The sequence below is a fragment of the Barbus barbus genome (genome assembly GCF_936440315.1).
Source record: "Barbus barbus genome assembly, chromosome: 44".
NCBI classification, from domain to species: domain Eukaryota; kingdom Metazoa; phylum Chordata; class Actinopteri; order Cypriniformes; family Cyprinidae; genus Barbus; species Barbus barbus.
This window is the reverse complement of record NC_136722.1, coordinates 24,302,501-24,324,148: the sequence shown is the minus strand read 5'-3', so window position 1 is coordinate 24,324,148 and position 21,648 is coordinate 24,302,501. Positions and strand designations below refer to the sequence as shown.

General features: G+C 37.8%; 2 long non-coding RNA genes and 3 gene segments (V, D, J or C); 3 read left to right on the top strand and 2 right to left on the bottom strand.

Annotated features, from left to right (window-relative positions):
• Positions 1–1,005: 1,005 nt before the first annotated feature.
• On the top strand, positions 1,006–13,086 carry LOC306863424 (Ig kappa chain V-III region MOPC 63-like). The segment is given in 3 exons: positions 1,006–1,123; positions 1,228–1,476; positions 12,306–13,086.
• On the bottom strand, positions 6,011–8,036 carry LOC306863429. The gene is made up of 2 exons (XR_013783683.1): positions 7,619–8,036; positions 6,011–6,447 (listed from the first exon to the last, which is right to left on the bottom strand). It is a non-coding gene; the product is annotated as an uncharacterized lncRNA (long non-coding RNA).
• Positions 11,895–13,285, top strand: LOC306863422 (immunoglobulin kappa variable 1-27-like). The segment is given in 2 exons: positions 11,895–11,965; positions 12,053–13,285.
• Positions 13,286–16,566: 3,281 nt separating this feature from the next.
• The window catches only part of LOC306863416 (Ig kappa chain V-III region PC 4050-like), a 32,963-nt gene continuing 27,881 nt past the window's right edge, over positions 16,567–21,648 (top strand). The window contains exons 1-2 of the V gene segment in view: positions 16,567–16,654; positions 16,759–17,007.
• The window catches only part of LOC306863213, a 1,780-nt gene continuing 1,182 nt past the window's right edge, over positions 21,051–21,648 (bottom strand). The window contains exon 2 of the long non-coding RNA XR_013783662.1: positions 21,051–21,487. This is a non-coding gene — a long non-coding RNA (uncharacterized lncRNA). The remainder of the gene's footprint in view (positions 21,488–21,648) is intronic.

Below are 21,648 nucleotides of genomic sequence, written 5' to 3'. Positions count from 1 at the left end.
CTATCAATGCTTTCATTAAACACAGTATTGAAATCTCCTCCCCAAATAACTTTAGCTGAAGGATATAGGGAAATATGTCTATAACTTTTTATCTTTTTGAGTATTATCAACTCTGGATGATGGATAGTAAAGCCTAGAGTGTCTTCTTTCCAAAGATACCTACATTGTGTGTGTAGCACACTATTGTCAGGAACTGTTACCATTGCACTGATTTTGCTTTGGGTCCCCTCAAAATCACATTCATTGTGGGGTGGTTAGGCCCCCAGCGAGCATCGTTCTGGGCCCCTCTCAACCGCTGGGCTCTCAACCTTTCATCCATGTCATGGCCTGCCTCATCCAAAAATATGAATGTTTTCATCAGCTTCCAGCTCTATCAACCTCTAAAAAGACTAGGAAAAACAAATACCGATAACAAGGTGCTGTAGACACAATCATGTATTTTACACAATAAATTCTCTTTAGTGATTCTGCAAGACCACCAGCATCACACCTCTGTCTCTAGATACATATTTTTGTGCCTTTATTGCTTTTTCACAGTGTTATGAAAATGAATGTCTGTTATTAATAAAAAAACAAAGTTAGACCCCAAATTTGTATTAATTTAAATAATTTTTTTAAATGAATTTTTTATATTTTATGTTTATTCACATCTGATCTTTGATGCTTTAAATAAAATTGGCTATCATTGAAGTTGATCATGAAAATGTCTCTTCCAATCAATATATTTCACTAAACTTTCGTTGTATTGCTAAACACAGGCTTTGTAAAAATTCACTCAGGTGACAGTTTGCAGTTTAAGTTCGGTGCAAAAATAACTAATAAAACTATCACTGTATTAATTGTTCAAGTGTTCTTCTTCTTCTTCTATTAAGGTGCATATCCACCACCTGCTGTACTGAGTGTGAACCAGAGGTTTGTATTAAAAAACAAAAAACTGTTATGTTTCATGTGCATCATCTGCTGTAACCCGTACACAGATTTACATAGAGATGATTTGCATTGCAGCACAAGCTTCAGGAGATTTTATAACTCTGTGAGTTTGAACTCTGAGAATCTGAACCAACAGCAACCATGAGCTTCATCACCATCTTCATCTGGATCTTCACTAGCTGCTGTTTCACAGGTGAGGAAATAAACACACTCTATTCTAACTGATCATCTGTGCTAGAAATACTGTCCTTCAACAAATACTGAATTCTGAATGTTTCTTCATTTTTCTTGATGTAGAATCAGCAGCTGTGACAGTCACTCAGACGCCTGCAGTGAAACCTGTTCAACCAGGAGACACAGTTACTATGTCCTGTAAAACCAGTCCTGAAGTTTACCAGGGTTGGGGTAATCAGCCTCTTCACTGGTACTTACAGAAACCTGGAGAAGCTCCTAAACTCCTGATTTATTTAGCAAAGAGCCTCCAGTCAGGAACTCCATCTAGATTCAGTGGCAGTGGATCTAAGAGTGATTTCACTCTGACCATCAGTGGAGTCCAGACTGAAGATGCTGGACATTATTACTGTCAGAGTTTCCACTGGATCAACAGTAAAAATGTGTTCACACAGTGATAAAGAGTCGTACAAAAACCTCCATCAGTCAGAGTCACAGAGACTGAACTGATCCTGCAGCTGCTCAAACACTATCACTCACTACTGACACACAGAGACAAACACAGCAACTACACATGAGCTCAGAACTCAGTTAGGAGTCAAAACCGCTCTATTAAGCCCAAAACAAACTGCACGACTTTAGCTATAAGATCACTGCATGTCACACTGTGCGACATGGAACTAATATACTTGGCTACGATGTGTGTAGACTGTACGATGATGAGACTTATTGACTCGTACGATACGACGCTCGTTTCTATAGAAGAATAAAACATCATCAGCATGCACTAGTGGTGAACAAAGAGCATGATAAATCACTTTAGCAGTTGTAGTTTTTATGTGTGCTGAGAAAACAAGTGGAAGCGGCGAAAGAGGAAGGGATAAAGAGCTTGAGGTAAGCAGTTTTATGTTTTCGAGCCATGTCGCTTTGATTTCATGTCACATTTTTATTGGTTGGTCAGTAAACGTGGATCGTAACAGCAAACACACTGTGCGATGATCAAGCTGTATCCAGGGAAGGACTGGGAGTAAAAAACGGCCCTGGATTTTCTCCCAAATAGGCCCACCACAACTACAAACAGCCGCTACTATCTCACAATATTACAGCAATCAATGTATTACATTTACGGCAAATAACATCACAAAACCCATGGTGACCCTGCTGAAAAAACCCAATTCTAATCACAGAAATTCTAAATTCTAATTAAATAATGGTTTCCTGAAGTGTGTTTTGAGACATGTTCCATTAGGATTTAGTGGTTTTAACAATAATAATATTTAACAACAATAATAGGCAACCAGTAGAGACTAATAGAGTCCATTACAATTTCCATTATAACCAGTAAAAGCATTACAAATGTTATTGATGGTTTCTATTTTTCTTTGTATTTCAGCTAGGGATTGAAATAAATGTATTATTATATGAACTTAAATACTTGAAATCTACATAAAAAGAGCCGAAAGCAAACATGCATTTGACATAATAATAAACATAAAATCTAGAAACCTGAAACTACATTCTTCAATTTGAGTATTCATGTGTGTGTGTGTGTGTGTGTGTGTGTGTTAATCGGAGTAATCACCTTATAGGCTACTTCCTTTACTAACTCAATATCTCTCAAGTGTAACCCGTTGTAGAATCGCTGCTGTCTCTTTATGAATGAATGGAATATTCATGCCAGACAATGCTGAGTGATAAACAGCAGTGGACGCTCAGACTAGGGTTGTCTTGGGATTTTATTATAGTGCTGTAGACCACATGCTGTGTATAGTGAGAGAGACGGGCCAAAAATAACCTGACGTAACTGTTCGCTTTTTTCTTTCTGCTTCTCCAAACCACCTTTATCTTCAGGTTTTTTGGTTGCCATCACGAGCCCACTCTCCTTCACGTCAGTTTCGGTTTATTGTAAGAAAAAATAGATTGCGCCCCCTTTTGTCGGCCGTCAGCGTCCCTTAATTTGACTCTTTTTCTTTGATGATGAACCAGCCAGACCGACTTCTCCAGAACCTCCAGATGGCCAGTCCTCCCCTGGCTGTATCTTTTGAACATCTCTCACTGCAGGACCGTGCACAGACCTTTTGAGGGTCATGTGCTAAAACTGAAAAAGCCCCCCCCCCCCCCCCCCCCCCCCCCCCCCACACACACAAACCTTTTTGGTCACATCTTAATGACAAATTAAATAACACAAAACAATAGTCTCAAAATTTGTAGATTTATTCACTATTACTAGCAATAATAATAATATACTTTGAAGAATTATAAGCTAATTTGTATTATTTGGTTAACATGTTTATTTATGTCATTGAGAAAAGGGGAAAGTAAAGCAATAAGTATTTTTGCCAGACTATTTTGAAATATAATTTAAATAATTATGTCTAACACAATTATAGTCAAAATAGCAGATTATAAGAAACTATAGTCACTAGAACATATCCAACATGTATCCATCTATCTGGCAAAAGCTTGATACTGTTGAGGACCAGAGATGATGGTCTCATGAGGTCTAAAATATGCCAGCAATGAAAAACTTACTAAAATATTGTGAAAAGTACAGTTGCAGTGAAAAGTCTGAATTGTACCAGAGCTCTCCCCTCCTAATCATATATATATATATATATGGTGTCAATTTTTCGAAATTGAGACTTCTACATCATCTGAAAGCTGAATAAATAATCTTTTCATTGATGTATGGTTTGTTATGATGGACAATATTTGTCTGAGATACAACTATTTGAAAATCTGGAATCTGAGGGAACAAACAAATCTAAATATTGAGAAAATCTCCTTTAAAGTTGTCCAAATGAAGTTCTTAGCAATGCATATTACTAATCAAAAATTAACTTTTGATATATTTACAGTAGGAAATTCACTAAATATCTTCATTGAACATGATGGTGGGAAGTCGTGGCCTAATGGTTAGAGTGTAATGTAATGGTTACACTTAAACATTTCTGGTTACGCTAGTGCATGTGACCATATAATATGATTAAATGTTAATAAATTAAGTGTATCAGCAGTCATAAATCAAAGAAAATATATATTTTTTTAAATAGATTTTACCTAGGTGATGAGGATCACTCAAATGCAACAGGGTTTATGACCAACGAATGTCTGCAAATGTGCATTTTGTCTGTCATTAACGGCGGCATCAAATTACGTTTTCATCAACAGATTATAAAGTTTGTTGTAGCTATATGGGCGCTCAGATTGTGCACAGGCTATTTAAGTGTTTTGGCTATGACTAGGTCCCACACATCTCAGACCTCAAATACATAAAATATGGGCCTTTATAGACAGTGTTTCTTGCGTAAAGAAAATGCTGTACTTATTCAAACAACATGATCTTTATTTACCCTTGCAAGACTTCGTTCAGCTGCTGTGGAACTTCAGTTCATTCAGTCCAGATAGAGGGGGTGGAGTTATGATATTTTACAGTTTGAGCGGATCCAACAAGATTTATGCTGTGTTCCAGGCAACCCGTAACCATGAAAGTGCACTGGAACAGTAGTCAAACCCGTGACTTCCCACCCGTGAACTCGTACTAGTTCGATGTACTCCCAGTTCCACGCTCTGAAGTCACAGATAGAAATTATTGTAAATGAGCATAAGCACCGTGCGGTCCGCCATGCTGGTTTGTTTACATCTAGCTACCACAATTCCTTGCTCTCAGGCAGTTTGGCGTGACTTGCCCAGAACGCTACAAAGTTGTGAGTCGTGGTTTGAAGTCGTGACTTACGGGCTCAAAAACCTGCCTGGAACGCAGCATTAGTCACAAGCTCTTTTTAATTCCTCTCTCTCATTGGCTAAATGTTTGTAAAACAGGCAGGCAAACGTAAAGTGTGACCAATAGCATTGATTTATTGAAGGAAAAATAACCCAAAAAAAACAACACCACCAAAAAAAAAAGGGAGTGTAAGGAAAAAAGGGCATGTGTTCAGCACAGGTTGAGCCTTACCTGTGCACGTGCCTGTCTCACTGTATGACACAAGACCACCGATTAGGAAAACGCTACGATTGTTTCACGATGCCAATCTTTCGTCTGGGACAGCTGAAAATCGTGCAGTGTTTAGGGCTTTAAACTGTGATCAATGTTCCGCTTGAGCAGATGAAAATTGTAACAACCAGAAAATGAATGTTTTTGTCTTCATTTGTATTGGGGTTGAATACTTAGGGACATTTTGCTCTGTTTTGTTTGGATTCAGGAAATGTAATAAAATAAATTATATTGCCCATCCTCTCAGGATACCTGGAATCAGTGTTACAAGTACCCCAGGCACATCATTTTTGCATTTTTGAAGCATAAACCCCATAAAACCGATGCGAGCTTCACATCTTCTAATGTTTCTCTATGGCGCTGAAACCTAAAGATGTCCGAGTTCTGGTCCCCGTGCAACTGATACTCGACTGCCATTGGCTAGTCTGCATTCCAGGGGAGGGGCTTACTGATAGGTCAATTATGCTCTGGTTTTGAGATGAACTGATATCAAATCAATCCAAAAACACACAAATGTTTTCTCTGTTAGAGTTTGGTAGTTTTTGTGTTTTGTTTTTGTAGATTGTACTACAATCATACTGATAAACTTGTCTAATGAAACTACCACTCAAACTTCATAACTGTCTCATAACTCTTTGAGCAGAAGTGAAACTGATCCAGTTCAGAGCGTTGAACCGATCAAACAGAGAAACTGTGAGTTTGAGGTGGAAATCAGATTTGCATTGACAGCTTTAGTGATTGTGATCGTCTCAGAATAGAGCAGCTCCGTCTCCAGAGACCATGTTCAAACCCCAAGAGCTTCAGTTCACATTTACTGCTAAACGCAGCTGTTCTCAACTATTACAATCATCAACAGCAGCTGAAACTTTAGTGAAGGAAGGACACACTGATCAATGATGCAGTCGAACACAAATGTAAGGCGTTCAGAAGCTTTATTGAATGAACAGCAATGGCAGCAGATTGAAAGACTGCTTGAGTATTGAGCTGTAAATCACGTGACTGCTGTGAATCCTGCTGCTCTTCACTGGAGAAACATCAGCACTCGGAGCTCTTGAGGAACAAGGTGTCTTGAGCAGATCCGTCATGTGTTACTCTGCAGACGAAGCGGTCTGCGCCTTCCCAGCTTGCTTTGCTGAGGCTCAGGACGCTGCTGCGGCTGTAGCGTCCGTCCCGCTCGCTCTCTGCGCTGGTCTGAACCCCCTCAGTGACCACTGCCCCGTCCAGCATCCAGCTCACCTGCGCCCCCTGTGGAGAGTAAGAGCTGAGCAGGCAGAGCAGTGCGGCTGAGCCTCCAGAGATCTGCAGAGAAGAGGGAGGCAGCAGAGACACGGAGGGCTTCACTGCGGGACCAGCTGAAACACACAAACACACAACAGAAGCAGAAAAACATGAACAACTGATCATTTGACTTCATATTTATAAATTACATTTGAAATAATCCTCAGAATTTTAGAAAAACATTATTCAAGTAAATTGAAGATTATATTGTGATGTCGTTATATGACTTAGAAAACAAAATTAATGATCATTTCAATATTAATTGTACTTTTGAAATATTCATGCTATTCAGATTCACAACCATAAACATCAGCAAATTTGATAGTTTAAATAGTTTAAATTATTAATTTTCAAAATGCTCTTCAAGTTCCTTGTTGTCTGATGACAAACCCTTTATTGTTAAAGTAGCCAAGAATTATAGACAAATATATATATATATCAATAAATATTTGAATAGATTTTAAAGTACTGCTATCAATACTTGTAATTGCATTTAAAAACAACATAAATTATAAAATGTAAATAAGTGATGAAATAAATGAAAGAAATATAGTAATTAGATTATTTCAGAATTAGTAAATTACAGAACATGTAAAACATTGTCCACATGAAAATTAATTAATATATTGTGATTTTGTCATAAGATATAGAAAACAAATTTAAATAATTGCAATATTATTTGTATTTTAAACATATTCTTCTATTTTGACACTAATAATCAACTGTAATTTTCAGCACAATTTTAAGTTTGTATTATGTTGATTCTATTAAACTTAATACTTTAAATAATTGATTTTTAACATGTTCATTAACTAAATTTCTCTTTATCTGGTGATGACACCTACACAGTTACATTTAGTCTGTATTATCAAACTTTTTCATGCATCTAAAAACCCTTAATTGTTCAATTTACAATTAATTATAGATAAAATGATATATATATCAAGATATAATTGAATATATCATCAATTACTGACATCTATATATTAAGATACAATAATATTTAACAGATAAGTTAAATTATTCATGTAAAATGATAAATGAGATTTAAAAACAATACGAAATATACAACTTAAGAAAATTATGTAATAAATAAAATATTGCAATTATTAAAGAAACTTAAAAAAACCCATTTCTTATAATAAATGAATAATTTAGATTTTTTTTGCTGAAATAATCTAAAAATGAATTAAAATGAATGAATCAAATATCATACATTTTAATGATAGAATTGAAGAGACTTACCGATCGTCAGTTTAGTTCCTCCACCAAAAGTGTACCACAGTGCTTCATTCTAGTGAAAGCGTCGTACAAAAACCTCCGTCACACTCAAATAAACACAAACTCCAGCAGAGAAAGAGAGAAACACACTCACACTCACACACACACACACACACACACACACTCACACACACACACGCACACACACACTCTCACACACACACACACACACACTCACTCACTCACACACACACACACACACACACACACACACACTCACACACACGCACACACACACTCTCACACACACACACACACACACACACACACATACACACACACACACACACACACACACACACACACTCACTCACTCACACACACACACACACACACACACACACACACACTCACTCACTCACTCACACACACACACACACTCACACACACGCACACACACACACACTCTCACACACACACACACACACACACACACACATACACACACACACACACACACACACACACTCACACACACACACACACACACACACACACACACACACACTGATCTGAGACTCAACATCACACATGGATTATTGAACTAAAGTGACTTTCACAAAAACAGCCTGATCATCTCTAAATGTTTCTAGATGCATGAAAACTAAGAATGAAATCTAAATAGATAATATAATCACACTCTGTATTGATCGCATTTTCTTTTCACTTCTTAATTTGGGGTTTCTAAACGATAATTTTTAATTATTTTTGATGACCTTTGACCTCTCATGGAGTTCACAGTGATAAACTTGTTTCTTTCAGTGATTCAACTCTGTCACTGAATCATCAGAAAGCCTGCAGTCAGAGCCAGAGACTGAAAGAGAAATGATATCAAACTTAACTAAAGAAGTGAAAACACACTCCATTGGATCATGAGACTGAAACACATTTACAGGCTCAGTTTTCTTCTGCATGTGGGCTTTTTCACGTCTGTTTTGCTCCAGGAGGGTTTTTCCACAGAGAGTCACTTTGCATCGACACATGCTTCAGCGCTCCGAGTGTTTATAGCGTTCAGACTCAAACACTTTATAACACACGGCTGTTTACCACGGTACAAAACCAACAAACACAATGAATCTCTTCAGCAGCTTCATCTGGGTTCTGACAGCTTTTATTCCAGGTAACAGAAGAGAAAGATGCTCATTTTTAACTCTTTAATGTTGATTTAATTTGATGAAACACATATAATGTTGTTGTCAGCAGCATCCAGAGGAATCACTGTGACTCAGCCTGAAGTTCTGACTGTTTCTGAAGGACAAGACGCCACTATAGAGTGTAAAACTAATCCTGGAATACATAGCTGGGGTTTAGCTTGGTATCAGCAGAAAGCTGGAGAAACTCCTAAACTCATCATTACTGGAGTAAATGATCTCTATGGTAGCAGTTCCAGTCGATTCAGTGGGAATGGAGAATATGACGGGACTGATTTCTCTCTGACCATCAGTGGAGTCCAGACTGAAGATGCTGGACATTATTACTGTCAGAGTAGACACTCTATCAGTGGTGGTCTTGTGTTCACACAGTGATAAAGAGTCGTACAAAAACCTCTGTCAGTCAGAGTCACAGAGACTGAACTGATCCTGCAGCTGCTCAAACACTATCACTCACTCAACAGTGAAGAAACACAATATGATCTTATAATAAACTCAGTTTTGTTGAGCTTCATAATTATTTATTTTCGATTATGATTTTTCTTAAATAATTTTTATCTCCTGTTATTTGTAGAAATTTGGTCACTTTTGATCTTCCCTTCTGTGTATAGTTTCTATTCTTCACTATATATATATATGTGTGTGTGTGTGTGTGTGTGTGTGTGTGTGTGTGTGTGTGTGTGACGGAGCCGACGAGACGTGAAGCGAGCGGATCCAAGTGCAAGCTTTTATTAGTGAATATAGTCCAAACATAAGCAGGGTCAAACAACAGCAAACAGGTATGGCACGGCCAAGAAACAAGAGTAATCCTAAAGCCGGGCTCACACTGTGCGATTTTTAATAGTCTTTTGCGATTGCTGCTTGTCACACTGTACGAACATGATCCCCATGTCAGACTGTAGGATCTCAGTTGTCTTAATGTCAGACTGTACGACAGTCAAGACGCGACAAAAACGGACGTACTTTTTTTTTTTTTTTTTTTTTTACAAAAACGGACGTACTCAAGAAGACTTGTCCGGAGTTTTACGTCATCAATACGTGACCCGCGTTCTCTCGCTATAATGGTAGCTAGCAAACAACAGCAACGTGTAGCGTTAGTTTTATTAATTACATGCCTTGATGAAAAAAAAAAAAAAACGAAAAAGACGACGTGTGTGGAGCAAGTCATGGCTGGGCAAAAGAGGACTTTATGGACTTCCAGTTCTACAGAGCGAACTTGAGGTAATTTTGTTATTCGAGTTTAAACATCCTGCCCCTTAACATTCTAAATGTTACCTGATTTTTATTATATTTTTTCTCTAGCTATTGCTTATGAAGAGGTACCTGGTTCAAGGGTAATTCCACTAGGAGCCACTTGATGGCACTAGTGCATAGTAGTTGCCGGATATAAGCCTGATTAGCGGCGAGCAAATTAGTTTGTTTGTTAGAGGGAAACCTCATAGTTGATCTAATGCTACCTGCCTACACATTTTAAGTCCTGGTTTGAGAACTCATAGAGTTTATGCTCAAACAAAGGACTTTTCATCTTGTATTCAGCTCATTGTATCACGATTGGACTATACCTCTCTGGTTGCTTACTTCACCGTGTTTATTGCGAGCACCGTGTGATTTCACCGCACGCTGCCGGGAAGCGGGAAGTATGAATGTTTGTATCTCCACGCTGTAGTGAGGCTACAGCGCGGGTCTTGTTAACGAGGCAACGAACACCATTGACTATCTTTACTTCTCTCTTATTGGATTATATCATTGCATCGCTCTCAAATAACCTTGTGGATTTATACTCATCTCATCACCATCATCACTTTAGTTCATCTAAAGTTTGGATATTGATAAGTTTAATTTATTTCATTGACTCGTTTACACAGAGAAAAGGACTGTTTGTTTATTCATATTCTTTATTTCTTATTTTGATGATAATTATATAAATGTGCACTTGACAGAATAAAATAGGGGAAAAAAGAATTGTTATTTGGTGAAGTGGTTTTATCTTTCAGTACCGGTGTTGTGCCTATTTTCGACTCCCTGCCAAATTATTACCCCCCTCGTTGAAATCGCCACCTGATTGCCTAATCCTAACCCCACCCCTAATCCTAACCCCTCCCCCACACCTAACCCTAAACCATACTAGGGGGGTAATAATCTGGCGGGGGTCAGAATTCGGCACTACACCGGTCGAATTTCTGTTGAACCCCCTCAGAGTAACATTTACGGGGACATAGGCAGTGTCCTCATAAACCACCTTCATATTGTAATACCTCTGTCATACCCATGTCATTATACACATTTGTGTCCTCATAAACCACACACACTCTCTCTCTCTCTCTCACACACACACACACACTCTCTCTCTCTCTCACACACACACACACACACTCTCTCTCACACACACACACACACTCTCTCACACACACACTCACACACTAATAACAGACTCAACATCAGACATGAATTCTTCTAAAACAGCACAAAATGTTCATTTAAAAAAAAAAAAAAAATTATTGCTTGAAATATTATTTTTGTTCCAAACTCAGAATTTGTGCTGTTTTTCACCCATTCAAGTGCACACACAGTTGGGGGTTCAGTGTCTTTCTCAAGGGTCTCACCTCAGTCGTAGTATTGAGGGTGGAAGAGAGCGCTGGTCATTCACTCAGTAACAATCCTTGCCAGTACCAAGACTCGATCCCACAACCTTTGGGATAAAAGTCAGACTCTCTAACCATTGGGCCACGACTGCCCCCATGATGGTGAGCCCCTATTGGATGACCTTTGACCTGTTATACAGTAGCATCATGATATGAAATGTGTAAGACAGGTATTAAATGCTCTCAGCATTCAGTTTCAAGTCTGAATGAAAATGATCATTAAAACAGTGTTTGGAGAAACAAGCTTGACCCAAAATAACGTGCAGTAAATCATGAGTGTCTGTTTTAGAAGAAATAAAGATAAATAGAGATTTATTAGCAAAGATGGCAAAATGATGACTCTGCTGTCTTCAGGTAAATGATGTGGAGTGTGTTTGCATATTGATCAGATGCTTGAGTGCTCTGAGAGTGTTTATAGTGCTGTGAGTTTAACACTTCATCACTGACACACACAACAATCTTCATCAACATGACCTTCATCATCATCTTCATCTGGACTCTCACAGCGTTTGCTCAAGGTTTGTGGAGCACAAGTTTGATATCAATTCATTTCTTCAAGTATATTGTCAAAGTTTTGAGTTGATTTTCTTCTTGTTGTGTTTCAGAGAGTAGAGGACAGATCAGCGTCACTCAGAGTCCCTCAACGACAGCAGCTCAACCAGGAGAAACAGTCAAAATCAGCTGTAAAACCAGCAGAGATGTGTTCAATGATGGTTCTGATGATTATTTATCCTGGTACTTACAGAAACCTGGAGAAGCTCCTAAACTCCTGATTTATTTAGCAAACACCCTCCAGTCAGGAACTCCATCTAGATTCAGTGGCAGTGGATCTAACAGTGATTTCACTCTGACCATCAGTGGAGTCCAGACTGAAGATGCTGGACATTATTACTGTCTGAGTTTACACAGCAGTGGTGGTCTTGTGTTGACACAGTGATAAAGAGTCGTACAAAAACCTCCATCAGTCAGAGTCACAGAGACTGAACTGATCCTGCAGCTGCTCAGAGGAGGATGTGAAATAACTCTGTTGTTTCTCTCTCTCTCTTGTTTTTGCTCTTTCTCCTCATATTCTGACTCTCTGTAGGGAGAAGAGTAATGCTGGAACTGGACTGATTGAATCTGCACAGCTTTGAGGCTTTGATTTGGTTCATTGTTCTCTTAGATCCATCACCTAATAGAGATTGGAGTTCATCTTACAAACACTCATGCAGCTGTTTTCAGTCACACAACTGCAGCTCTATTGCGTTATTTTACTGCCAAATGTCGAGAGCGCATTTTTGTAGCACGACAGTAGATTAATATAACGCTCGCACGCGCATTTCCTTTGCTCTCGCACAAAACCGGACGCGCGCTCTCGGATATACATTGTTCTTTGATTTGGTTAAAGTTAAAAAATTAAAACGTGTCTCTCCTCTCGCTCAAGTGTGCGTGTGCGCGCTCAAGCTCTGTCCTGTGCACGCGCGCATCTCTCGTGCTCTTGCGCTAGATATTCATTCTTTTCACATCTGGATTAAACGTCAAAAGTTATCAACCAATCAGATTTTTCTACGACTGACCCGATGAAAATACTAGGTGAACTGATCCTGGAATTTCTCTACAATTTAATAATATTTAGTCATATCAAATGTATATTAGAAATGCCTAGGAATCGGGTGCTTCAATGATTTATAAAAAAATAATAATAAAAAAAAAACTAGTTTGTCTAATCGTTTGGTCAAACCCTCTCTGAGCGATTTATCTAAACAAACAAACAAGTATCTGATTCTTAAATTCATGTTTTTTTATTAAATGTAACTCAATATAACATTGTGACTATACAGTAAAAAAGGTTTGTGAGCAGTATTTTTTTATTACTATGCAAAAATTACACAAGAGTTTGTTCAAGCAAGTACAAAAACAAATAAACATTCATAAGAATAAGTGAAACAATTCATGCCAGGAGTACAATTACAACAAGCTTCATCGGTCTTTCTTGCTTTTTAGTTCTTCATTTTATCAAACGTAGAACCATATTGTTTAATCTCTTTTATAAAATGTTCAGTTTGGCTTAGCTTTAGTCCATTTTTTCACATGAATGTGAAATTTCCCAAGTAAAATAAGTATAATATAAAGTTATAAAGAATCTGATGTAGATGTTTAAGTGTCTTGGGAGGCACCTCTAATGATAATGACGTATAGACAGATCTAGATATACCTTCTGCCTCTGACAATAATACCCTCCCAAATATTGAGATGTCCCTCATTAACCACAAATTACATTTCTTTTTAGTTTTCTCAATAATTGGTTCAAAATTTAACTGACTCCTTTTTTTCATTTTTTACAAATTATTACACCTAAATATGTTAATTTATGTTTAACTGGAATGTTCTCTATTTCTGAAGAGGAGCAATCTTTGAGAGGTAATAACACAGATTTATCTAGATTCATTTTTAGGCCTGAAACACCAGTGAAGTCCTCAATATATATAATTATTTTTGGTACTTCAAATCTGTTTTTCAAAAATACTGCAGTGTCATCAGCAAACTGGCTAAATGTAAATGATACACCTAAAGCTGTGATACCATTAAATTGATTTCTTTTTATATGCGATGCTAAAACCTGAGTTACTAACAAAAAATAAAAAAGGGGAGAGAGGGCATCCTTGCCTAATGCCACGATGAATATCAAATCTTTGTGAGGTGCCATGAGCAAGTTTGACAGAACTATTGCATCCACTATACAATGTTTTAACTGCTTTCAAAAACATATCTCCAAAACCAAACAATTGAATAACTTTGAAAATAAAATCGTGAATCACCATATCAAATGCTTTATAAAAATCAATAACTATCATCCTCAATAAGGTGATTATAATCAATCATATCTAAGACTAGTCTAATGTTATTCCTGATATGATGGCCTTGCATAAACCCAGACTGTTCTATATCAGTTATTTAGTCTAAACCTTGCTTCAGTCTTCTGGCAAAAATCATTGCAAACAGTTTACTGTCATTATTTAATAAACTAATAAGCCTCCAATTTTCAATGCATAACTTGTCCTTATTTGGTTTGGGAATCAGTGTTATAACTCCTTGTTGTAATGAAACCATAGCTTCTACAAATACTAATAATAAAAAAGGTGAAAGTTCTTTGGAAAAAGTCTTATAAAAATCGCCAGTTAGCCCGTCGTTGCCTGGGGATTTGTTATTTTTTAATAAGTTTATGCACTCTGTCAACTCTTCAATGTCTATTTCTTTATCACAACTATTCTGAAAGTTCTGGTCTATTTTGGTATCACTCACCAGGCTATTTTAAAAAAGCATCAATGTTGGAAGTAGCTGATATTGGAGAATACACGTTACTAAAAAACTGAGCAACATATTACGAAATAACTGAGGAATTATCCACTAATTTGTTGTTAATCATTAATTTTAAAATTGAGGCAAAATCACAGTTTCTTTTTTCGATGCCAAAAAAATATTTTGTATTTTTTTTCCCTCTTTTTCTAAACATTTAAGTCTATTTCTAAAAAATGCTTTATCCTCATAAATCTTATCTAATTCAATTTGCAATAAATCCAATTTTTGTGACTCACAATTAGTCAAAGATTCCTTTTTCTTTTTACATAATCTCTTCAATAATCGATTTTCCTTAATATTTTTATTTTTGTTTCCAATTTTCCTTGATTAATAAATGCCGTTCTAATATCAAACTTCATTAATTCCCAATTCTTTCCATATGATTTTTCTAAATCTGCAATTGTTCTATATTTTTCAATAATATCTTTAATTTTTTCCTTTAAACATTCATTTTCAAGCAATTTGTTATTTAATTTCCAATAGCTGCTGTGTTTTTTGACTGATTGTTTTTGTACCATATTTATTTTTATAATTACTCCTTTATGATCCGTCATTATGCAAGGTTCTATTAATACAGAGGTTACATTATTTGTTAAATCATTAGACACTAACCAATAATGGATACGAGAATGAAGAGATTATTACTCCATGTATATTCTTCCCTGTTCTTACATCGCCACACATCAATAAGACCTAATCTTAAACACATTATCCAGGTCACTAGAAGGGCCCGGTCTAGTTTCAGGAGGCCATCTATCAATGCTTTCATTAAACACAGTATTGAAATCTCCTCCCCAAATAACTTTAGCTGAAGGATATAGGGAAATATGTCTATAACTTTTTATCTTTTTGAGTATTATCAACTCTGGATGATGGATAGTAAAGCCTAGAGTGTCTTCTTTCCAAAGAGACCTAAATTGTGTGTGTAGCACACTATTGTCAGGAACTGTTACCATTGCACTGATTTTGCTTTGGGTCCCCTCAAAATCACATTCATTGTGGGGTGGTTAGGCCCCCAGCGAGCATCGTTCTGGGCCCCTCTCAACCGCTGGGCTCTCAACCTTTCATCCATGTCATGGCCTGCCTCATCCAAAAATATGAATGTTTTCATCAGCTTCCAGCTCTATCAACCTCTAAAAAGACTAGGAAAAACAAATACTGATAACAAGGTGCTGTAGACACAATCATGTATTTTACACAATAAATTCTCTTTAGTGATTCTGCAAGACCACCAGCATCACACCTCTGTCTCTAGATACATATTTTTGTGCCTTTATTGCTTTTTCACAGTGTTATGAAAATGAATGTCTGTTATTAATTAAAAAAAAAAGTTAGACCCCAAATTTGTATTCATTTAAATACATTTTTTAAATGAATTTTTTATATTTGATGTTTATTCACATCTGATCTTTGATGCTTTAAATAAAATTGAAGTTGATAATGAAAATATCTCTTCCAATCAATATATTTCACTAAACTTTCGTTGTATTGCTAAACACAGGCTTTGTAAAAATTCACTCAGGTGACAGTTTGCAGTTTAAGTTCGGTGCAAAAATAACTAATAAAACTATCACTGTATTAATTGTTCAAGTGTTCTTCTTCTTCTTCTATTAAGGTGCATATCCACCACCTGCTGTACTGAGTGTGAACCAGAGGTTTGTATTAAAAAACCCAAAAAACTGTTATGTTTCACGTGCATCATCTGCTGTAACCCGTACACAGATTTACATAGAGATGATTTGCATTGCAGCACAAGCTTCAGGAGATTTTATAACTCTGTGAGTTTGAACTCTGAGAATCTGAACCAACAGCAACCATGAGCTTCATCACCATCTTCATCTGGATCTTCACTAGCTGCTGTTTCACAGGTGAGGAAATAAACACACTCTATTCTAACTGATCATCTGTGCTAGAAATACTGTCCTTCAACAAATACTGAATTCTGAATGTTTCTTCATTTTTCTTGATGTAGAATCAGCAGCTGTGACAGTCACTCAGACGCCTGCAGTGAAACCTGTTCAACCAGGAGACACAGTTACTATGTCCTGTAAAACCAGTCCTGAAGTTTACCAGGGTTGGGGTAATCAGCCTCTTCACTGGTACTTACAGAAACCTGGAGAAGCTCCTAAACTCCTGATCTATTTAGCAAACACCCTCCAGTCAGGAACTCCATCTAGATTCAGTGGCAGTGGATCTAAGAGTGATTTCACTCTGACCATCAGTGGAGTCCAGACTGAAGATGCTGGACATTATTACTGTCAGAGTTACCACTGGATCAACAGTAAAAATGTGTTCACACAGTGATAAAGAGTCGTACAAAAACCTCTGTCAGTCAGAGTCACAGAGACTGAACTGATCCTGCAGCTGCTCAAACACTATCACTCACTACTGACACACAGAGACAAACACAGCAACTACACATGAGCTCAGAACTGAGTTAGGAGTCAAAACAGCTCTATTAAGCCCAAAACAAACTGCACGACTTTAGCTATAAGATCACTGCAGGTCACACTGTGCGACATGGAACTAATATACTTGGCTACGATGTGTGTAGACTGTACGATGATGAGACTTATTGACTCGTACGATACGACGCTCGTTTCTATAGAAGAATAAAACATCATGAGCATGCACTAGTGGTGAACAAAGACCATGATAAATCACTTTAGCAGTTGTAGTTTTTATGTGTGCTGAGAAAAAAAGTGGAAGCGGCGAAAGAGGAAGGGATAAAGAGCTTGAGGTAAGCAGTTTTATGTTTTCGAGCCATGTCGCTTTGATTTCATGTCACATTTTTATTGGTTGGTCAGTAAACGTGGATCGTAACAGCAAACACACTGTGCGATGATCAAGCTGTATCCAGGGAAGGACTGGGAGTAAAAAACGGCCCTGGATTTTCTCCCAAATAGGCCCACCACAACTACAAACAGCTGCTACTATCTCACAATATTACAGCAATCAATGTATTGCATTTACGGCAAATAACATCACAAAACCCATGGTGACCCTGCTGAAAAAACCCAATAGAAATCACAGAAATTCTAATGGTTTTCACTACAAATGCCATTACAAACATGACACAAACCATCAACTTTTAATCATTAAAACCATTAAATAATGGTTTCCTGAAGTGTGTTTTGAGACATGTTCCATTAGGATTTAGTGGTTTTAACAATAATAATATTTAACAACAATAATAGGCAACCAGTAGAGACCAATAGAGTCCATTACAATTTCCATTATACCCAGTAAAACCATCCATTACAAATGTTATTGATGGTTTCTATTTTTCTTTGTATTTCAGCTAGGGATTGAAATAAATGTATTATTATATGAACTTAAATACTTGAAATCTACATAAAAAGAGCAGAAAGCAAACATGCATTTGACATAATAATAAACATAAAATCTAGAAACCTGAAACTACATTCTTCAATTTGAGTATTCATGTGTGTGTGTGTGTGTGTGTGTGTGTGTGTTAATCGGAGCAATCACCTTATAGGCTACTTCCTTTACTAACTCAATATCTCTCAAGTGTAACCCGTTGTAGAATCGCTGCTGTCTCTTTATGAATGAATGGAATATTCATGCCAGACAATGCTGAGTGATAAATAGCAGTGGACGCTCAGACTAGGGTTGTCTTGGGATTTTATTATAGTGCTGTAGACCACATGCTGTGTATAGTGAGAGAGACGGGCCAAAAATAACCTGACGTAACTGTTCGCTTTTTTCTTTCTGCTTCTCCAAACCACCTTTATCTTCAGGTTTTTTGGTTGCCATCACGAGCCCACTCTCCTTCACGTCAGTTTCGGTTTATTGTAAGAAAAAATAGATTGCGCCCCTTTTGTCGGCCGTCAGCGTCCCTTAATTTGACTCTTTTTCTTTGATGATGAACCAGCCAGACCGACTTCTCCAGAACCTCCAGATGGCCAGTCCGCCCCTGGCTGTATCTTTTGAACATCTCTCACTGCAGGACCGTGCACAGACCTTTTGAGGGTCATGTGCTAAAACTGAAAAAGCCCCCCCCCACACACACACAAACCTTTTTGGTCACATCTTAATGACAAATTAAATAACACAAAACAATAGTCTCAAAATTTGTAGATTTATTCACCATTACTAGCAATAATAATAATATACTTTGAAGAATTATAAGCTAATTTGTATTATTTGGTTAACGTTTATGTCATTGAGAAAAGGGGAAAGTAAAGCAATAAGTATTTTTGCCAGACTATTTTGAAATATAATTTAAATAATTATGTCTAATTACACTTTTATACCCAGTTTTATGTAGGCCCACCCACTTAAACATTTCTGGTTACGCTAGTGCATGTGACCATATAATATGATTAAATGTTAATAAATTAAGTGTATCAGCAGTCATAAATCAAAGAAAATATATATATTCTTAAATAGATTTTACCTAGGTGATGAGGATCACTCAAATGCAACAGGGTTTATGACCAGCGAATGTCTGCAAATGTGCATTTTGTCTGTCATTAACGGCGGCATCAAATTACGTTTTCATCAACAGATTATAAAGTTTGTTGTAGCTATATGGGCGCTCAGATTTTGCACAGGCTATTTAAGTGTTTTGGCTATGACTAGGTCCCACACATCTCAGACCTCAAATACATAAAATATGGGCCTTTATAGACAGTGTTTCTTGCGTAAAGAAAATGCTGTACTTATTCAAACAACATGATCTTTATTTACCCTTGCAAGACTTCGTTCAGCTGCTGTGGAACTTCAGATCATTCAGTCCAGATAGAGGGGGTGGAGTTATGATATTTTACAGACAGTTTGAGCGGATCCAACAAGATTTATGCTGTGTTCCAGGCAACCCGTAACCATGAAAGTGCACTGGAACAGTAGTCAAACCCGTGACTTCCCACCCGTGAACTCGTACTAGTTCGATGTACTCCCAGTTCCGCGCTCTGACGTCACAGATAGAAATTATTGTAAATGAGCATAAGCACCGTACGGTCCGCCATGCTGGGTTGTTTACATCTAGCTACCACAATTCCTTGCTCTCAGGCAGTTTGGTGTGACTTGCCTGGAACGCTACAAAGTTGTGAGTCGTGGTTTGAAGTCGTGACTTACGGGCTCAAAAACCTGCCTGGAACGCAGCATTAGTCACAAGCTCTTTTTAATTCCTCTCTCTCATTGGCTAAATATTTGTAAAACAGGCAGGCAAACGTAAAGTGTGACATTGATTTATTGAAGAAAAAAAACAAAAAAAAAAACAACACCACCAAAAAAAAGGGAGTGTAAGGAAAAAAGGGCATGTGTTCAGCACAGGTTGAGCCTTACCTGTGCACGTGCCTGTCTCGCTGTATGACACAAGACCACCGATTAGGAAAACGCTACGATTGTTTCACGATGCCAATCTTTCGTCTGGGACAGCTGAAAATCCTGCAGTGTTTAGGGCTTTAAACTGTGATCAATGTTCCGCTTGAGCAGATGAAAATTGTAACAACCAGAAAATGAATGTTTTTGTCTTCATTTGTATTGGGGTTGAATACTTAGGGACATTTTGCTCTGTTTTGTTTGGATTCAGGAAATGTAATAAAATAAATTATATTGCCCATCCTCTCAGGATACCTGGAATCAGTGTTACAAGTACCCCAGGCACATCATTTTTGCATTTTTGAAGCATAAACCCCATAAAACCGATGCGAGCTTCACATCTTCTAATGTTTCTCTATGGCGCTGAAACCTAAAGATGTCCGAGTTCTGGTCCCCGTGCAACTGATACTCGACTGCCATTGGCTAGTCTGCATTCCAGGGGAGGGGCTTACTGATAGGTCAATTATGCTCTGGTTTTGAGATGAACTGATATCAAATCAATCCAAAAACACACAAATGTTTTCTCTGTTAGAGTTTGGTAGTTTTTGTGTTTTGTTTTTGTAGATTGTACTACAATCATACTGATAAACTTGTCTTATGAAACTACCACTCAAACTTCATAACTGTCTCATAACTCTTTGAGCAGAAGTGAAACTGATCCAGTTCAGAGCGTTGAACCAATCAAACAGAGAAACTGTGAGTTTGAGGTGGAAATCAGATTTGCATTGACAGCTTTAGTGATTCTGATCGTCTCAGAATAGAGCAGCTCCGTCTCCAGAGACCATGTTCAAACCCCAAGAGCTTCAGTTCACATTTACTGCTAAACGCAGCTGTTCTCAACTATTACAATCATCAACAGCAGCTGAAACTTTAGTGAAGGAAGGACACACTGATCAATGATGCAGTCAAACACAAATGTAAGGCGTTCAGAAGCTTTATTGAATGAACAGCAATGGCAGCAGATTGAAAGACTGCTTGAGTATTGAGCTGTAAATCACGTGACTGCTGTGAATCCTGCTGCTCTTCACTGGAGAAACATCAGCACTCGGAGCTCTTGAGGAACAAGGTGTCTTGAGCAGATCCGTCATGTGTTACTCTGCAGACGAAGCGGTCTGCGCCTTCCCAGCTTGCTTTGCTGAGGCTCAGGACGCTGCTGCGGCTGTAGCGTCCGTCCCGCTCGCTCTCTGCGCTGGTCTGAACCCCCTCGCTGACCACTGCCCCGTCCAGCATCCAGCTCACCTGCGCCCCCTGTGGAGAGTAAGAGCTGAGCAGGCAGAGCAGTGCGGCTGAGCCTCCAGAGATCTGCAGAGAAGAGGGAGGCAGCAGAGACACGGAGGGCTTCACTGCGGGACCAGCTGAAACACACAAACACACAACAGAAGCAGAAAAACATGAAAAACTGATCATTTGACTTCATATTTATGAATTACATTTGAAATAATCCTCAGAATTTTGGAAAAACATTATTCAAGTAAATTGAAGATTATATTGTGATGTCGGTATATGACTTAGAAAA